The sequence below is a fragment of the Chamaea fasciata genome, unplaced genomic scaffold, assembly GCF_029207755.1.
Source record: "Chamaea fasciata isolate MVZ Bird 193981 ecotype frontalis unplaced genomic scaffold, bChaFas1.0.hap1 SCAF_4, whole genome shotgun sequence".
Taxonomy (NCBI): Eukaryota; Metazoa; Chordata; class Aves; order Passeriformes; family Sylviidae; genus Chamaea; species Chamaea fasciata.
The window spans coordinates 43,347,671-43,365,893 of NW_027094089.1; the positions used below are offsets into that span (position 1 = coordinate 43,347,671).

The 18,223-nt window shown below is 37.5% G+C and overlaps 1 long non-coding RNA gene across 1 annotated transcript in view; it reads right to left on the bottom strand.

The window, feature by feature from the left end:
• The window catches only part of LOC136288889 (uncharacterized), a 45,679-nt gene that overhangs the window by 10,392 nt on the left and 17,064 nt on the right, over window positions 1–18,223 (bottom strand). The window contains exons 2-3 of the long non-coding RNA XR_010720630.1: window positions 3,314–3,424; window positions 1,439–1,554 (exon numbers count right to left, since the gene is read on the bottom strand). This is a non-coding gene — a long non-coding RNA (uncharacterized lncRNA). The remainder of the gene's footprint in view (window positions 1–1,438; window positions 1,555–3,313; window positions 3,425–18,223) is intronic.

Here is an 18,223-nt window from a genome sequence, read left to right on the forward strand (position 1 = left end):
ACTTTGAATAAAGCAGAACCTATTTTAGCTAATGTATGATGAAAAGCAACCTTCATCTCTTTTTTGTAGTTTAGATATTTTATTGATTCCTTCTTAGAAGGGAGGAAGTTTTTTTTCCTTTGGGTCTCCTGACCATGTTATTGGATTTTTGAATTTTCATCCTGCCCTTTGTAATGTTCAGGGTCTAAACTCAGGCATCTTGTGACATCATATCACTTCTGCAACAGGCTCAAAAGGTTGTTCTTTTGAAGTCGAGGGAGATATGACAGGAAAGGTACTTGGAAAGAAAATTCACCTGCCTCCTTAACAATTTCAGAACAATTCCTGATGCTCCACATCCTCAAGGTCCTGGAATAACAGCTTTGTTTAGCAGCAAACCTCATTTCCCTCTCACAAAACAACCCACAACATTCCCCCATGAGGCACCATGGAAGCCAAGGAGCTATGTTTTCCAGATTAGTTGCTAAACACCCTGTGGTGTTCAGTCAAAGGTATTCAAATTTATCTTCCTGTTCTTTACCTACCTGTTATGTACGCAATGAAATACCCAATTTAAAATTAATCTTCTAGACACACACCTAACTAGGAAAGATCTCACATTTTAGACATCATATAACCCTGACAAAAGAACATTTAGTAGCATTATATGCATAATTTGTAATATATTAGGTCAAGTATTGTTAATTTGGTCAGAGTTTTTGAGCAAAACATTTGATATGTTTAACAGCTTCCAACTCAGTTAACTGGGTGAATAGTTCTAAAGTTAATGGTTTTGAATACATATCCATACACATCCTCATATCCTTCTAGTTGTAATTTTAACAACCTTACATTCCCAACATCAGACGAGGGTTAAGAACCATATTGTTTAAACAAGACGGAGGTGTTTGAAAATGACAGAGTATGAGAAGTGGAGGAGGAGGAATACTGGAAGGGAATGTGACTTCTATCACCAGACCATGGGAGAAAACAGCAACAGTACATAAATCTACTTCAACAAAAATATTGCTATCGTAGTATAATTCATCTCTCTGAACTTTTCTAGTTTTCACCTTACAAAACAAGTATGTCTAGGGATGTTATTTCACTGTTCATGTTACACTCTTGAGAAAGTAGCCAAGACTAGTTAGACTTAATTCCACCCATTAGGGCACATTGTATGTCAACTTTCACTAATTGATTTACAGGTGGGCAGAACAAAAATCTCTTGTTACTATGCTTCAGCTTTTGTTTTTTAGATTTTTCAAGATCATGGAATGGTCAGGATTGAAAGGTACTTCAATTAATATTGCCATTCCCCCTTTCTTTCCATGCTTGATTAATTCCTTATATTTGAAGACTTTGTTGCCATAGCTAAATAATTTAATATTTCTACAAGCAAATATGCCAAGTTCTTTTAAATATGTACTTTTTAGAAACAAATAAGTAATCACCTTACCTCCCAAAATTCCTTAAGAAAAAAGCACCAGCAGTTCCTTCTTGTCAGTGAGCAGCACATTCAGGAATGAACCACCCTTGGGTGGCCCACCTGGAATTTTCCACAAGCTTTCTAGACTGCATGAAAGAGAGCAGATTTTACCAACATAATTGCTTAATTCTACTAATTAACAAAAATAATGACTAGCTTAAAAAAAAGACATGAAATTTTTTGTGGTCACTCTGATCCTTAATTTTGTGGAACCTCAAATATGGAACTCACACTGGCCATAAAAATGGCTGAAGCATCTGTACCAATGGGTGCTTGGAATTAGGCTAGAGGACATAATTTCACTGAATTTGACTACATCAAATAAATTTTTGCCTTCTGAAGACAGCTGTTGCTTGCGTTTGTGCTTAGTGCAGCAAAAAAAAATTTAAAAAAAGAAAGTTGTTTATTCAATATCTAAATTTTATGGGTGTTGGTTGATAACTTGGCTATGATGTGAGTACAGCATGGCAAAGGGGACATGACAAATTTACTGAGTCACTGCTGTTGATCTTTGGTAAATCTGACCTTATAGCATGATGTGCTGGCCAGCTTTTTACATGAGTGGGAAACTGAACAGATAAATAGCAAGTGACAAACGCATTTTCGTGAAAAACACATGTTCTTACCTCAGAAACCTCATGGCTGCAATGTGTAAAATAAGGGCTCAAAACATCTCCTATTGTGCCTGTTTCATCATTTCAAAAATCTCTAATGCATAAAGTTTAAATTAACTGTGAAACAAAAGAAAGAAGCCTGATGGTTTCCCTACCAGGCAGGGGGACATAATGCAGGTGCCATCCTTTTGGGCAAACATATGAAACCGTGAAGCAATATATACTGCACGGCAGAAACTGGCACGTCTGCAATCCCTGGCTAGTGTTGTGTGGTTGGTAAACCATTACACAGATTGATTTAAAAATGTAAATGCATGAGAGAGAGCAATCACAAGGTAGCAGGGGGAGGGGGTGGGAGGACTAAGACAGGCCATATGTTCCTTTCCCCTTTCTGCATTTGCTACTCTCATACAGAGAATTCCCTTCTTGACAGATGGAGAGAAGTGTACTTTATGCAAGGTGCAGGCAGTTTTCTCTGTGAAAGCTTAAGAGCTAGAGAACAAAGCAAAGCAATTATGAGTTCTCTGTATAAAAATCTATGGCCCTTATGAGATATATTGCAGATGACTTCTAGAGAACTATAGAATAAAATAAAACAATCAGAAATATTACTGAGCATTGCTAACAAAGTATCTTGATCACTGACAATTTCATATTTTAGTTTTAATAAGAAACTGGTGGCATGAAGAGAACGCTATTGTTCAGGCTGCTGGAAGGAAGTAACTGCATTTATTTTTTTAGATCACTGTTTTGGCAGTTCAAAATTTCTCTCTTTTCTCGTCTTTCTGTTTGGGTTAGTTCGTTGTTTTTGTTGTTTTAAATCTCCAGACAGCTACAGATCTATCATTTAACAATATTTGCATGAATGTGTGGAGTTGATAAATTTAGATACTGTGAATGGATGGCAGGTTTTTCTTTACCATAAATCCTGTCCTGCACCAGGCAGCAAGAGAGAAGTATGTTGATAGATAACACAACTGAAGGGTTTTGATTGATAACAAATTCATTAATCACTGTCCTCTAAGTGCTATAGGAAGAATTTAAAATGTGCTACATCTGGCACTTGTAAAAGTTTCTTGCTTTCAAATCGCAGCAGTTATTGCTGCGTGCTTTTTGACTAGGCTGAACAGCCATTTCAGTATGAAAAAAGGATCAGCGGGGGTTAAATTTAGTATAAGACCAGACAAGGACAAGCTTCACAGTGGTATCGTTAATGCTCTCTCCCTCTTACCAGAGAACATTGGCAGACTTCCAGTTTATTAAAACAACAATCAAAGGCAGATCTTCTCTCTGTATACACAATGAGTCAAGGGTGGATCATTTACTCAAACAGAGCTGTGCGCTGAGGTATAAAAACAAAAATGCATGTCAGGGGAAATAGTTCATGAATATCATGCAAAAACTGCTCCACAGTTGTGTGTCATACAAAAGCATTCCAAACATTATTAAATAAAAACAGAATACTGCATTGATTTTCTAAAAGCTTTAAGCATAAGATCAGGAATTAAAGTACCTTTAAAGGAAAAATTGACAACTATTTATATAAAGTAGCTTTAACATTTGTAAGTTTATTAATTTAACTAAATGTGAAAAAATATTTGTTTAATTAAATTATATTCTAATTTAAAGGAAAATTAGTAATATGCACCTATGTCTATTGACATGGAAAAATATAAGTGTTAGGAGACCATGTTTACAAAGACAGAAACATGATAAGTATATTTTTTTGTTAAAAATAGGGATTAGAATTTTGGGTTTCTATCATGTGAAATAACTTTGAAATCACAGGTTACAAGTTCATCCAAGAAGTGTTTGGTTCACATTGCGCTTCAGTAAAAATGGGTGAAGTGGAATAAAAAATGAAAGAAGCAGACACAAGACAGACACAAGACATGGATAAAATCCCACACCCTCAAAAAATAAAAGCAATGCAAAATGGAGTTCAGAGTAAACAGGGTGGAAAACTAAATGCACAGAATGTGAAATCCTGACCCTATTGAAGTCACTGGGCATTGTGCTGCTGGCTTCAAGGATGTCAAGATTCTGTTCAGAGAATAATAATAGTAATATATAAAAAGGCAGGAGCAGCGGACAGTATTTAAAGATACTTATGCTGGTAAGCTGTCTATCATATGCAGGTTATCTGTTGGTGGACAATCTTTTTGGAAGAGGAAGAGCTGTTTTTTGGTTTTCTATGCGTAATACAAGCTTCTTCAGTAAGAAAAGGAAACATGCTTGCATTATTTTAAATGTCATTGAGATACTAAATGAATAGAGAAGTATTGAAAACATCTGAAGCATCATTTCAAAAGGAGAGGTGCAGAGTGTTTGGAAATCTAGTTTAGTTACATCTAAATAGGTAGAATCTGAAAAACTCAGCCTCTAGGATATTAACACAACCCTAATAAAAGCCTTTCCTGTTCCTCTAACATCTATGATTATGTCTCAAAAAATAATTTTGGGAGTGAGAGAGGATTGTTGTGCTTCTGAATGGCAGCTAAAGATGTAAGGCACACAGGTTTCATACTTGAAGGCTTCTGTCAATGGAGCCTTAGGGAGAAGGGTCTGTAAAATCTGCTTTGTTTGCAGGCTTCATTCGATAAATCTAAATCTTTGATAATGACACAATCGTATTGAATGGTGGCTGTGCGTGAATGCTTGTTGAACTTTTAAGATATGATTCAGCCCAGGCACTATAAGAACAGAGCACAATAACATTAAACACCAGATGGCATTTCAAAGCCCATCAGATAAACAGATTCCTTTTTCTTCTGTACAAAAAGATCAGTAAGGCCTTATGTCTGAAAAAAACCCCATTAAGATAAATGGAGTTGATTTGGTTTTGTCTTGCTAGGACTATTATAAGAAAGTCATCTGAATGGGTCAAATTACAAACTGCTCTGGATCAAAGGAGAACAACTGCAGTAGCAGGTCAAATTGATCCAAGCTATGTCAACTAGATCAGCATGAAACCCCAAACTGCAGTGCAAAAACTCCTTAGCGTGGGCCTAGACAAAAATTAATGCAAGTACTGCCTCTTTTATACTGGAAGTTAGGAAGGCATTTGCTGAACAGACTCATCAGAAATTTCTTTTGCGGTTGCCTGAGAGGGAGAGATTTATGAAAGCAGCATCAGAACCCCAGGCTCAACAGGGACAAGAACCTCTGCAGTCCAAAACACTCTCTTTAAGGCAGGTGAGGTGAAAGGTAATGCAGCACTACCAATCTTGAAGCCTCATATGGAGAGGACTCTTAGATTTTGTGTCACGTTCAGCCTGGGAGAACTCCCCCTGAGATGCAAGAAATTACCCTCATGATTTATTTGGTCTATTGGCAGCACTTCATTTGTTGGCTTGTCTTGGTGATCCATTGGTGCTGCACGGTTTGTATGAGCAATTGATGCTGGACAATGCCAACATTGCAGGCTGGGGCTGTGTGAGTATGTGTGTGTGAATATCATTGTAACACACGGAGCAAAGCTGATAATGTTATACAGGCGGTAAAGATAGGCTTTCAGAGTGAGAGTCGTACTAAAAAAAAAAAAAAAAAAAAGTTTGTGGGAGAAAATAAAGAAATGGTAGGGCCAAAGAAGAGAAAGTTCCCCTGAATGAGCTTATTATTTGACTGAAAATAGAAATGGTAAGTTACTTGCCATCTCCACTCTATATTGCTGATGGCAAAGTAACAAACAGCAAGAGACTCCACCAGATGACAAAGACTGACTTGTGAGGCAGGATACATACAAAAAGCTGTCATGGTGTTGCCAAAAGGAGCAGCCCTCCAAGCTTCATCACAGATGTCCAAGTGTCCCCTGCAGCCTTTCTGATATGTCATCACCAAATGGTGCTAGTACATCAAGCAAATGACTGACACATACATTTTCTTGCAGTCCAGTTGAGCATCTTACTTGCAACTGTATTTCTGGTTGTTGAGTCTTGGGAGGTCATTCACAGAGACAGGAATTACTAGGGACTGTGCAAATACTCCACAAACTGTTTTGGTTTTTTTTGTCCATTCAACACAAACTGTATAACAGCAGTTGAGCGACTGAATTAATTCTCTACTCCTCTAATCATGACACATTAATTCTGTCACATTGGAGCACTTTTTTAGAATGCAGGAGGATGCCTGGTCTTTTATGTTTAATTCTAAAAGAGGCTTCTGGCACCAGAAGCTTGCTGAGAGTGATAGTTGTCTGGTTTGACACAAATAAACAGATTTTAGCAAATGATGCATGTTTCCTCTCACCTGCAAACATTTGGATTTTCTCAGGGGCTGGATGCTGTGGCTGTTCAAACAGACAAGGGTGTCAAAGCCCCTGATGATTCCTAACACTTGAACACGTCACACAGGAGCAATTAAACTGACAAGGGGAAAAAAACCCTCTCCTCAGTCCAGATTTACACTGTGTTCCCATTCATGGACAAATCAGCAAACATTTCAAATGCCTTAGCTGAGTAATGAATGGGTTCTGGGTTAGTTACTGTGCTGACAGCAGGTTTTAAATTCTATTGAGTCAGGCAAGGGGGAAGGTGAATAGGGTAGAATTACAGGAAAGGATTAATGAGGGGTTTCTTGCTGAACATACTGTTGCAGTGTTCTCCCAGTCACTATACCAAGCAGTCACCGATTTTTGCCTTAAGGACTGTACTTTTATAACCTAAAATATGCCTCCTTAAACAAATCCACATCAGGCAATGTGTCAACACTTCATTGGTTTCAATAGAATTAGTTACCTAAATGCTCTTTTCTGAGGCAATTTTTATACTTGAAAGTGCATTACAAGGAACATTTACTACAACTACAGTACAATGATGTATAATATGACAAACATGATTTTAATGAGTACAAGCTGTAACAACAAATATACTACACATATGGTCTTTCTTTCATTCCTTTTTGCTTCTCCACAGTCCAAGCAAAACATCCTTACATTCATCTTTTATCAACCATTAGTTGCTACCATTAGATTTAAATATTGTCTTGAAAAAAAAAAACCAAAAAAAGAGCACTGCAGAAGATGCAGTAATAATTTTTAGATGATGACAGATGCCTGCTTATAAATGTTGTGCTCCTGTTGCTCATCATATATACTAAAGGATGTCACACCATAATATCATTTTCTTAGAAAAGAGAATGCTCACAGAGCCTCCACTATACATGCCATGTGAAATTAAACTCAGTGCTGTTTGCCAGGCTTAGCTGTGTCACATCCACTGAAGAGTCTTAGACAGAGCCAAGGGCTGTCAAGATGCCACATCACTGGCTTTGGAGCAGCCCACAGCTCGGTCAGCTAAAATTACTTTAATGTGGAGATAGTGGTCTGAAGCACCAAGAGGAAAATCCTTTATTCTTTGTCTCTACTTTTCTGCTGGCCTTGTTTAAAAATGTCATTTTATAATTTTTTTCTCCCCTCATAGAAAACATACCAAAAATTAGGATACCTAATTTGCAAATTGCTTAACTTTTAGGCCTTGGTTTTTTCATGACTTTTGCTTTGCTTGTGTACTATATTCTCATACTTAAACCTCCATCTTCTTGCATTTATAGGATGCTGGCTAAGTGTAGGAGCCACACTTCACCAAGCATAGTTAGTTCCTTTAATACTCTCAGATGAGGTGACACAAACAGGAGAAAAAAATCATCTAATTTCCTTTATTCCCTCCTTTGGCTGAAGGTAAATTTCACTTCATACCCTAGACCCCAACCCTTTCACACATGAGGAAGAATTTCATTAAATTGCTACATGTACTAGTGCCATAGTGTTGCCCTAAGAGAAATTCACAGAATCATAGAATGGCTTGGATTGGAAGGATGATGATATTTTGTTTAATCATGGGAAGTGTGCTTTTGGTCTAAGCATATAAAATAAAGTGCAAAAGCCCTCTCACTTAAAGTGAATTATATCAAGACCATCATAGATATGTTCAAAATTCACAAGGCTGAACCAAACATCAGAAAAAACATATCGTTTTGCTTTTTTATTACTTTCACAAGAAATGGAGAAGCTTAAACATGTGTTTTTCATTCTTTCCCCTAGACTGTCTTGGTAACAGCATTTAGAAAGACCTTCAAATGTGATATTTGCCCTTTGGCCAGTTTGAGTTTTTTTCTTCTACAGGGAAAGAGCAAAATGAGGAAGAAAAAACATAATGGAGCACAAAACCATATACCCTAATTTGAGGCACAACTATTCTCCACCACTCATGAATCTTCCCAGTGCTATAGACATGCAGGGCTAATGACTAATTAGGCACCTTGAGAGTATTAGAAGTACATGTTATTCATGCTGGCCTTGTTTTGCTGCCAAAGAAGACAGCGATGATACCCACTTTGGTTTCTAATCAAAGTACTGGTGGCCTCACTTGATTTCAAATTTTTTGCCCGTCCTGCTGATACACAAGTGCAACAAACTTCTCTCCAGTGCACTAGAGAGACTTCAGCTTGCTGCATCTCTACAGGGTCTCTTAAGGTGGACATCTATACTGAGGGAATATTTATGCCTGAGGTATCAAGTGCTAGGGTGGCCCTCTCTGGGAGGTAAAGAGATGCTGTACTGAACACAGGAGCTCTGAAACTGAAAGAATGAGCATTTAATAAAGAAAGCAGGTAAAGAAATGTTTAACAACATAAAAGAAGATGCAGTGTTCTAAGTCTGGGTCCAGACCACTGCTCTCTGTCTTGACAGACTCTAAAACTGGCAAGACTGGAAAAACGAGGGTGACAGACATTTTCCTGTGGCATTTTTCACCCATTGCCAGCAGCTGAGGGCTCACGGACTTTGGAGCTGGTTTGTGCAGTCTAGCATTTACTGGCCTTAGGAAGACTTTTGTCATTCAACAATCCTTTTTGAAGCCATTTAAATGGAGGTAGGAAGAGGGTAGCTTTACAGTGAAGTCAGGCCTAAGAGAAATAAGTAAAGCCTGAGTATAAACAGGTTACAATAAAGAATACCTTTCCAAAAAAGTCGAATTTGCACTCAGCTGCTAAGGATGGCAGAAAAAGGCACACTTTAAGATGATAAGTACATTAAGATGATAAGTTATAACTTCAATAAAACAGCATGTGTGAAAAAATAGATTATTTGAAATGCTTCATTTTATTCCTGCAGGAAGAGGTCTAAGGCATTTCTATTAAAAAAACCCTTTCAATTTTATTAATTTCAAATGGGAATCTTTCAGTGCATCCTCTCTCGGTTTTTTTTATGCAATACAGGAATGCATATTTTCCAAGTTTGTTGGAAAACTTAGTTATTTCCCAGAAAAGACTGAACCTGTCTTAGGACCCAAAGGTTATGACCATAACTCCTTATTTAAAACTAATATTTATATCAGCCAGGAGAATACAAAAAAAATATACATACATTTGTATATTGTATGGTCTACTATATTAGAGATTTACATAGTCTAATATAGAGAGATCTTGAATACTTCAATATTCAGTAGAAGTACTGCAAATCTTGAATTTTTCCAGGCCTCAAGGGTTATCTTGCTTCACAGCTCACCATACCATGTATCTTGTTACATTTCTCAGTACCCCCACGTTTGCTGTTATGTTTTCTGTGTTCACACAATCTCATGGTTAGGGCTGTGTGAGCACATTTTTGTTTGGAGTTGAACCAAAGGGAAAAACGTATAACACTGCAAGAATATAACCTGAAACTTCACTTGAACTAGCACTGAACCTGAAAGGGAAGGCTTTGTCACATAAGGCAACAGAAAGGAGATAGTTACTTCAGTCTCCTTCTTAAAATCTCATCCCAAATTTAGAAATAAATGAAAAATTTTGACTTTTCTACTGAACACCAGAGTTTTACAAAAAACCAAAAAGGCTACTTGTTTGCAAATTAATTTGATACAATATTTGCAATAGGAGGAAAAAAGTATGTACTTTAAATGAGAGAAATTGACTCATTTAGCAAGTTTTAAAGAAAAAATGTTGAAGTTTCTTAATTTTAAATTGTGTACTAGAAACTTAGTAGGTTTCTAATTTAATTTAATTTAATTTAAGTAGGCCTATTTTAAATTTAGTCTGATCATATTGAACTATTTTTCACATAAAAATTTCCCTGTTACATCCAGATTACAATAACCCAATGAGATTGATATGTCACTAGATTTTGGTGATAAATAGGGACAAAAGCAAAGTAGAATTTACTGTATATGCAGTTATCCTAGTTTTTTGAGTCAATTCCTGGTAAGAATAGTAGTATTCATATTATTTTAAGGGTATAAATTCTTTCTCTGTTGGAAAAAACCCTCCAGTCTTTATCAAAATTGGTATAGAAGGCCCTCAGATGTTCATATCTTATTCCCATAAGAGCTGTTGGAGATGTACAATATTTAAGTCCTGCACAAGGAATGGAAAGACCACTGTAATGCCACCTGTGAATGCTGGATCATGGTAGTATTGCTTACTGAATACACAAGTTGCAACAAAATGTTTCAGACCTGCTCCAGTCTGAGTGGTTTGGTATAAAACATAAAAAAATTTTTTCAGTCAAGAATTACAAAATTTTAGAAGTATTGTTCTCCAAAAGGAGTGTTCCAAGTAGCACTTGCTTTGCATTTGCATTTTTGTGCTCTTTAAAATAGCCATGTAATTGGATTATTATTAGAAAAGCACACAAAGACAACTTTCCTGTTGCTACTGGTGTTGTAAATACATAAACCTTTCCTCTGAGAGACAGGACAAAAAGACATACCTTGCATTTTCTCTCAGGCATTAATATTGCAGCTGTGAAGCCTTCTTCCTCTAGAAGAAAATATGCATTATGGGCCATCCATGCATGGAGGTTAAGAATGTCCACCTCAACAAACTCAGCAACTTGCTTATACAATTATTCCATGGATTTGTTTCTCTCTTCTTGTGATTACTAAAAGGTGTTTGTGTTTTTGCATTACAAACAAGAAGAGAGAAAAAATGATCATTGGTGTAACTCCAACGTGGTCTCAAAATTTCTTGAGCTCCCAAGAAGAGGACACTGGTGTATGCTGGATTTTAAATCCAAAAAGGGGTGTTCATTCTTTTCTGTCTGCATCTTACATGCACCTCAGGAGAAACAATATTAATTTGTATTAATTTAAATAGGATTTAAAGGTTTTGAATAGATCCAAATTGATAGCACTTTGGAATGGAATTCCATGTCCATGCAGAACAGGTTACAGTAATCTCAGCATAGATGGCAAACCCTGGAGGAGCCTTTCACTTGACATCCAGAGCTGTGATTCTGGCAGAACTGATAAGGAAATGAAAGTTCCTTATCTCAATCTTGACTGCCCGTATGAGAATGTATATTTATTATGAACTTAATATTTTGTTTTTTTTGCAAGGTGTACCCAAGAATCAGGAACTAGAAGCCCATTTGTGGTTATGTTTCTTTTGTGAGAGGTGAACATTATTATAGTGAAGGAGATAAATTATTAATACCATATTATTTCAGAAGAAACATTAATCTGATGCTAGTGCAGATCCAATTTTTCTCTCCCTGTTATTGCATTCCTACTGAGACTATGTGGTATGTGCAGAGAGCACCTTATATTCACCCACTTCAGATCCAGAAAGTAGAGAGACTTGGGACACACAAAATAAATCTAATTGGAAAGTGGTAAATAGCTTTGGTTGGAAAACAGTAAAATAGTGTACATTTGATAGGAAAGAGTTTAACTTTCATCCTGTTAAACAAGAGCACTAGGGTTTGAAAAGAGATATTTCGGGAGTTCTGTGTAACAAACTGTTTGCAGCAGAGCCTGTCCCTCAGGGAACCTGCACAGATGGCCTCTGCAACAGCAATAGGAGGTCAGCAAGGTCCAGACTGCTACATGGATATCGTAAAATGACACAGAAAACACATTTAGGCTTTGAACAAGGGCTTGAATTTCAGTAATCTCAATCCATTGTTCATTGTTCTGTTTGACCTAGAGGAACATAAAGATAGGCATAAATTAATAAATTTCCCTCGTACATGCAGGTGAAAATACATGATATGTATATTTTCCTGAAATCTGTTATTAAAATCATGCAGATGTTTTTTAACTCAGCTGTTTTTCTCTAGCCCATCACTCTGCTAGGAAGTACCTGTAATTTAATCTGATATAACACAAAAGCCTGTCTATTTTTAATGACATTATGCCTAATTCCAAAGATCCAGAAACCAACATTAATAGATAGGAGTTCATTCAGCAGTTCTTTAACCCTGAAACACACACGAGGATGAAGGGTCTGCCAGACTCCTGTATTGCCAACATACAACCCTGGTTTCTACAGTGTGTGGTGTGTTTTCTGAGAACATGCCTTTTTTCATTTCAATTAGCTAACATGCGCTGTCATTACAAAATGTAACACAGCTTGGATTCTCTGCTTTATGGGAAGAAAAAGGACAAAAGGAAAAAAAGCAAGTTTTTTTCAAACACTGCCAATAATAACTTGAAAATTTAATGTAGGCTATGCATTCAAATAATCTTCAATAAGAGTTTGTGCTCTGTATGGCTTCAGAAGAGTTTTGCAAGGCAAGAACTGATGCATTATATCTCCCATGGGCTACAAACTGGATGCTGGATGTACAATAACTAAAAAGCATTTTCCTGCAACCAAAAATTATATGGAAGGAGCCACTAAGGTGTGGCTGTTGAAGGTCCCATATATAATTAACAATAGCTGAGCAGCAAAGTTCCATTTTCAGTTTAAATAGTTTTATAGCACCCTGCTATTCAAAATTACATGGTCTCTATCCAGACAAGGTTATTCTAAGACATTTTAAAAGTCTATTCTAGACATTCCTTTGTACTGTGTCCCTCTGTGTTCACCAGTGTAAGCTATTTTTAAAAAACATCTACAATTATGAAGGCTTGTTTTCTGATCACTACATGCAGGAGGTGGATTATAGGTTCATTTAGTTGTTAATGATATTTGTATCCTTTTAGGTATTAGATTTAGAGACAGATGGGAAGTAGCCTTTCCCTCCCACAATGGTTGAAATTTTAGTTTTTCCCTTCTGTGATAGGATATATCCCAGGCATTTCAAAATGGTATGCATTTGGCTGTGTCAGAGAGAGGGAGAGAGGAAGCCTGTATGCGCAAAGAGGAAACAGATTGGGCTTATATACTTAGAGAGGTATAAAACATACAAGGCCAGATCCTTTGTCTGACTAGCACTAAACAATAGCTGTCTTTTTAAGAGCATCTCTTTATGTTGCCTACTGGAGCTGTTTCTCTTTGGATAAGAAAGTGTGCATGCACTGGCCAGGGAGACAGTTGCTCAGAATAGGGGTTAGGAATTTCTCGTGGGACACAGCAGTTCTTGGTCCAAAGGCTGTCTGTTTATCTGGGCAAACAGTTTCAAAAATGGAGTGTGAGAGAAGCAAGAGTTGACTCGCACACATGGATGTTGTTTCCAAAGGGGTTTCCAAACCTTTTTGCTATTGATCTTTTTAACCATGCCCTGGAATCTTTAATCCATCCTGCTGGTGCTCAGCCTAGTGTTGCTCTCTTTGCCTTGAGATTGTCACAGAACGCTCAAAAGCATCAATAGTCACCTAGAAAATAGCTGTCAGGCAGCTCAGTAGGTAGTGAAACAGAAGCTTCAAGGATAGAACTTGCAAGGGAACTGATAAGTGGCACTGCCTCCTGTGCACTGGTCTGTGAGGTCTTCATAATCAGAAGTGAGTTTTCCTCTGAGTTAATTTGTGCCAGGTGGGATGAAAAACTTTCCTCTCTGAAAAGCACATACTGAGCAGAAGTTTTCACTCCAGATCTTACCTCTCTTCAATGCTGGATTTCAAACCTCAAGAGATCCCCTGCTATGCAGCTGCAAATAGCTATGGGTAAAAGTGTACTTAATTTTTCAATCGACATCTCTGTTAAAAAACAAACAAACAAAACAAAAAACAAATCAAAACAAACAAACAAACACCACCCCCCACCCCCCCCCAAAACCTAAAAAGTTAAAGTAGTGGAAAAAGAGGCTAAAATATTCTACCAGTCACTCCTCTCATTCATCAGAAATACTTGCCATCAGATGAAAATTCTTCATAAGATTAAATTTTTGAAATTCACCTCTACATAATGCACAATGTACACACCACAAGGAAATGGATTTTTAAAGTTTTGATTTTTGTAGAGTAATAGTTCCTGCAAGCTCCTCTATTACTTATCCAACTAACACTTCTATTAAATATACGTGGAAGATGCTCAAATACTCAGTGATACACAGAAATATAAGTCTCTGTCCTGGTTAAGGGTAAATTTGGAGGAAATTTCTAAAGGGGTCCCTTCACTCTTTGAACCAGTCCTAAAGGTGCAGAACTTAATATCCAGCATAAACAGAACAGACAGTTGGGAATACAAGCATCACAGTCATCCTAGGACAGCCTCTAGCACCCATTTCAACACAGACAATAATTCTGACTTACATACAGCATGGCAAGTAATTGTAATTCCTAAAGGATAGATTTATTATCACTAAAGGAAAAGCAGTTATTAAATGTAATATATTTATTCATCCAGTGTTTTTTATGGACTTTTTTTTTTCCCCAGAGAAATTCAGGGTTTTCATCAAGAATATGATCCTTATCTTCAGTTCACTATCAAAGGCTTGGCATTTTCATATTATCAGATCATGAATTTGAATTAGACAGAAAATTCTCAGTAGAAGCCTGATTGATGCTCTTTGTTTTCTGATTTAGCTAAACTAAATATTTTTTTTTCTAAACAGCTATCACAAAATAATAAACTGTACGTTTGCAGCTATTTAATCCAGCCAATTCTTATGCAAATACAGTAATGGGTCACAAGGTTAGCTGTGAATTGTGATCCCTTGTGCAATTTCTTAAATGAGGGGCAATGCCAACTCGGCTTTGCTTAGCCCATTTACTCTGCATCTCAACTTGTAAATTAATCATTGCTGGCAGCATCAATTTGGTTGTAATTAATCATACAGGGAGGAGCAAAGAAATTGCACTGAAGTGAGTCATATTAACAACATTATCTGATTTCTCTCAGTGTAATTTACTGGGATCCTGATATGTGCATACAAGGCTTCTGACTGGTATCTTGGCACAGAAGGAAATCTGTAAACGTAGCCCAACTAGCCACACACATAGGTTTCTAATGAACCCTGCTCTGATGCTTAAATTTTGCACCCATAATTGTGCAGGTTCTCAGCCTTTTAACTGTCAAACTGCCAGCGAAGGAAAGGACTTTCCATGCTTCTCTGGCACATAATAAAAACCAATGGAGTCCATTTCCTGGCAAGCCTAGGAGTTATTAGAGGGCCTCCAATGGTGGGACATGAGGATGGTGAAGCATCTGAAGAGGAAGCCTCGTGCAGAGCAGCTGAGGTCACTTGGTCTGTTCAGCCTGGAGAAGAGGAGAGGGAGGGGAGACCTCACTGCAGTTACCGCTTCCTGTGAGGGGAAGAGAAGCGGCAGACACTGCTCTGTTCTCTGTGGTGATAGTGACAGGGCCCAAGGGAATGGTCTGAAGTTGTTTTGGGAAGGTTTAGGTTGGATATTAGGATTAAGATTCATCACCCAGAGGGTGTTGGGGCACTGGAACAGGCTCCCGGAAATGGTCATAGCAACAGCCTGACAGAGTTCAAAAGGCATTTGGACAATGCTCTTGGGCACACAGTGTGACTCCTGGGGATGGTGCTGTGCAGGCCCAAGGGTTGGACTCCATGATCCTGACAGGCCCCTTCCAATTCGGCATGTTCTGTGATTCTATGATTGTTCCACCCCAGTGAAATGTTGCTGCAGACAAAGATAAAAATCAGCTAAAAAGTTTGTATTGAATTTAAAGCTAAAGTTAACTGGAGAAAATAAAAATGGAAACCTCTTTGCTAAACAGTGTTTCTTATTGATAAGGACATTTTTTTTCTCCCCGAACAAAAGCAAACTAAAAGATTAGATATTAATGATCTTAGGAGACAATAGAAGAATTGGTCCTTGTATTTCAAGAAATCCTGTTAATAAAATGCTTAAGAACTGGAAGAACTTAAAGTTTCTTTACACATCCAGTTAATCTTAAAACAAGTTAATGATAAACATAATTTTATTTCTGAAAAAATTAAACTATCGCATAATTATCATCTGAGATGTATATATCTATCCAGAGACGAAACAGGGAAGCAGTATGAGAGACGATCTTAATAAACCAAAACACTGAAAGCTGAAGTCTAGAAGCAAGACAACTCTGTTTTCCACACTTACATGCATCTGATGCAAGTGTATGCCCACTTAAGCTGTTACATATGGTCTTGACTTGCACCTTTAGGCTGTGCTTTCCCAGAGGGTGTCAAACTTTCATAGGCCCATGCATGACCATACATACATCAACAGCTGCCTGGAATGAACATGCAGAGGAAGACTGTTATTTCGTACAGCACTGTCCATTAAAGCTCTGAGTATGTTAAAATTAGTTATACTTGATTGATACCTGTGTTCAAAAGACACATTTTCCTTTTAAACCAGATTTGTTGTGGCAGAGATAAAATGTTAGCAAATCAGAAAGGTCAATGATAAGGTAGATTGGTTTCATGCCTGAGTACAATCCAACTTTTCCAGAAAACTAGATGACCTACATAAACCATCTGATAGTAAATGTGTTTCAACTAGGGCAATAATTACAGGGGGTCAGTTAGGGAGTTACAAGAGGCTGTGCAACAGGCAACTGGAAGAAACTATTTAATTTAGTTTTTTAAACTGGAACAGCAATAGCAAACGAGTTTCTCCAACCCTGAGAGTAATGAGTTGACTGAAAGTGGAAAACCCGGGTAACAAGGAGAATTAAAAAAATGCCCACTGACATCCTACATTTTAATTATTTTCCTTGCAACCTAGAGACCTGAATAGCAGTGTCCCAACACCTCTGCTCTGCAAGCAAGAAGGGAGGGTGTAGGAGTGATCTTGCCATCCCAGAGGCCTGTCACCTGAGGTTTGTGCCTGGGCAATGCAGCAGCAGGAGGCAAGTCTGCAATGACAGGAAAGCTCCACCAGCCTCCAGCAAGCTACAGCTCATGAAGGTCACAAGCTAGCTGAGTATAACTAGAGGCATTGAACTTACAAGAGGTCTCATGAAGACAAGCCAAAGCACAGTTTGGATAGCTTTTCTTCCTAAATATCTGAAATATAATTATCCATAATTGGTGCTTGATGCTAACTGAGTTTACTGAAAGATGTCTAATGACGTTTAAGGCCAGCAAACATTTCCTGTGGTCTTTGAGAGGATTATTACCTTCATATTACGCAAAGTTGCTCTGGTTTGAACCCATAAGACTGGTACAAAACACTCTTGATATCCCTGGTTTTTCAAGAAGTGAAATAGAAGTGACATTACTTGCTTGTTTGCACAAATGAATTTGCAAGACAGCTTTTACCCTGGTTGCAAGACTTTGAGAAATGGATGATCAGTCTTAATAAAGCCTCTAAAAAACTTACACAGTCTTCTGAACAGCTTATCAGTCTTACACAGCTTCTAAATCAAGCCAGACACAACATAAAACAGTAGGAATAAAGAATTTCTACAGAATATCTCAATTTTCCCAAGAGTTCTGTATTGTTTTCCTTCAAAAAAGGAAAAATGTCTCAAATGTAGGTAAATCACAGGACATCAGTCTAAGCTTAAAATGCTCAGCAAAGCAGCAACCAAAATAATGCCAGATATCCTAGTAGGGAAAATTTTAAATCTGAATACTGAGACTGGCATTTATACACATGGTAAATAGAAGTATACCAGCATGTCATGTTCAATTCTCTAAAAATGATATTTAAAACTTAGAAAGGGCTTGAAAATGCATGGTGGTAACAGCGCCAGTATAGTGGGTGCAAAACCCATACGGGCCATTCACTAAAGAGCTGGGCTTGATGATCCTTCTGGGTCCCTTCCAATTCAAACTATTCTATGATTCTGTGAGTACAATTAAAGACTGTTGTCCATAAGAGAGGCTTTATCTTGAGACATTTAACTAGCTTAGACTATTTGCTTATCCAGAAAAAGCAGCAATAGTGGGTTTATTATTGTGTATTATTGTATATATTGTATAAAAGAGAGAATTTAAACATTTCAGGAGCAGAGGGTCACAGTTGTAACCTGATTGGAAGGACAGATTAAAGCTATTGCAGTTAGTGCTGAAATCTGTTTAAGC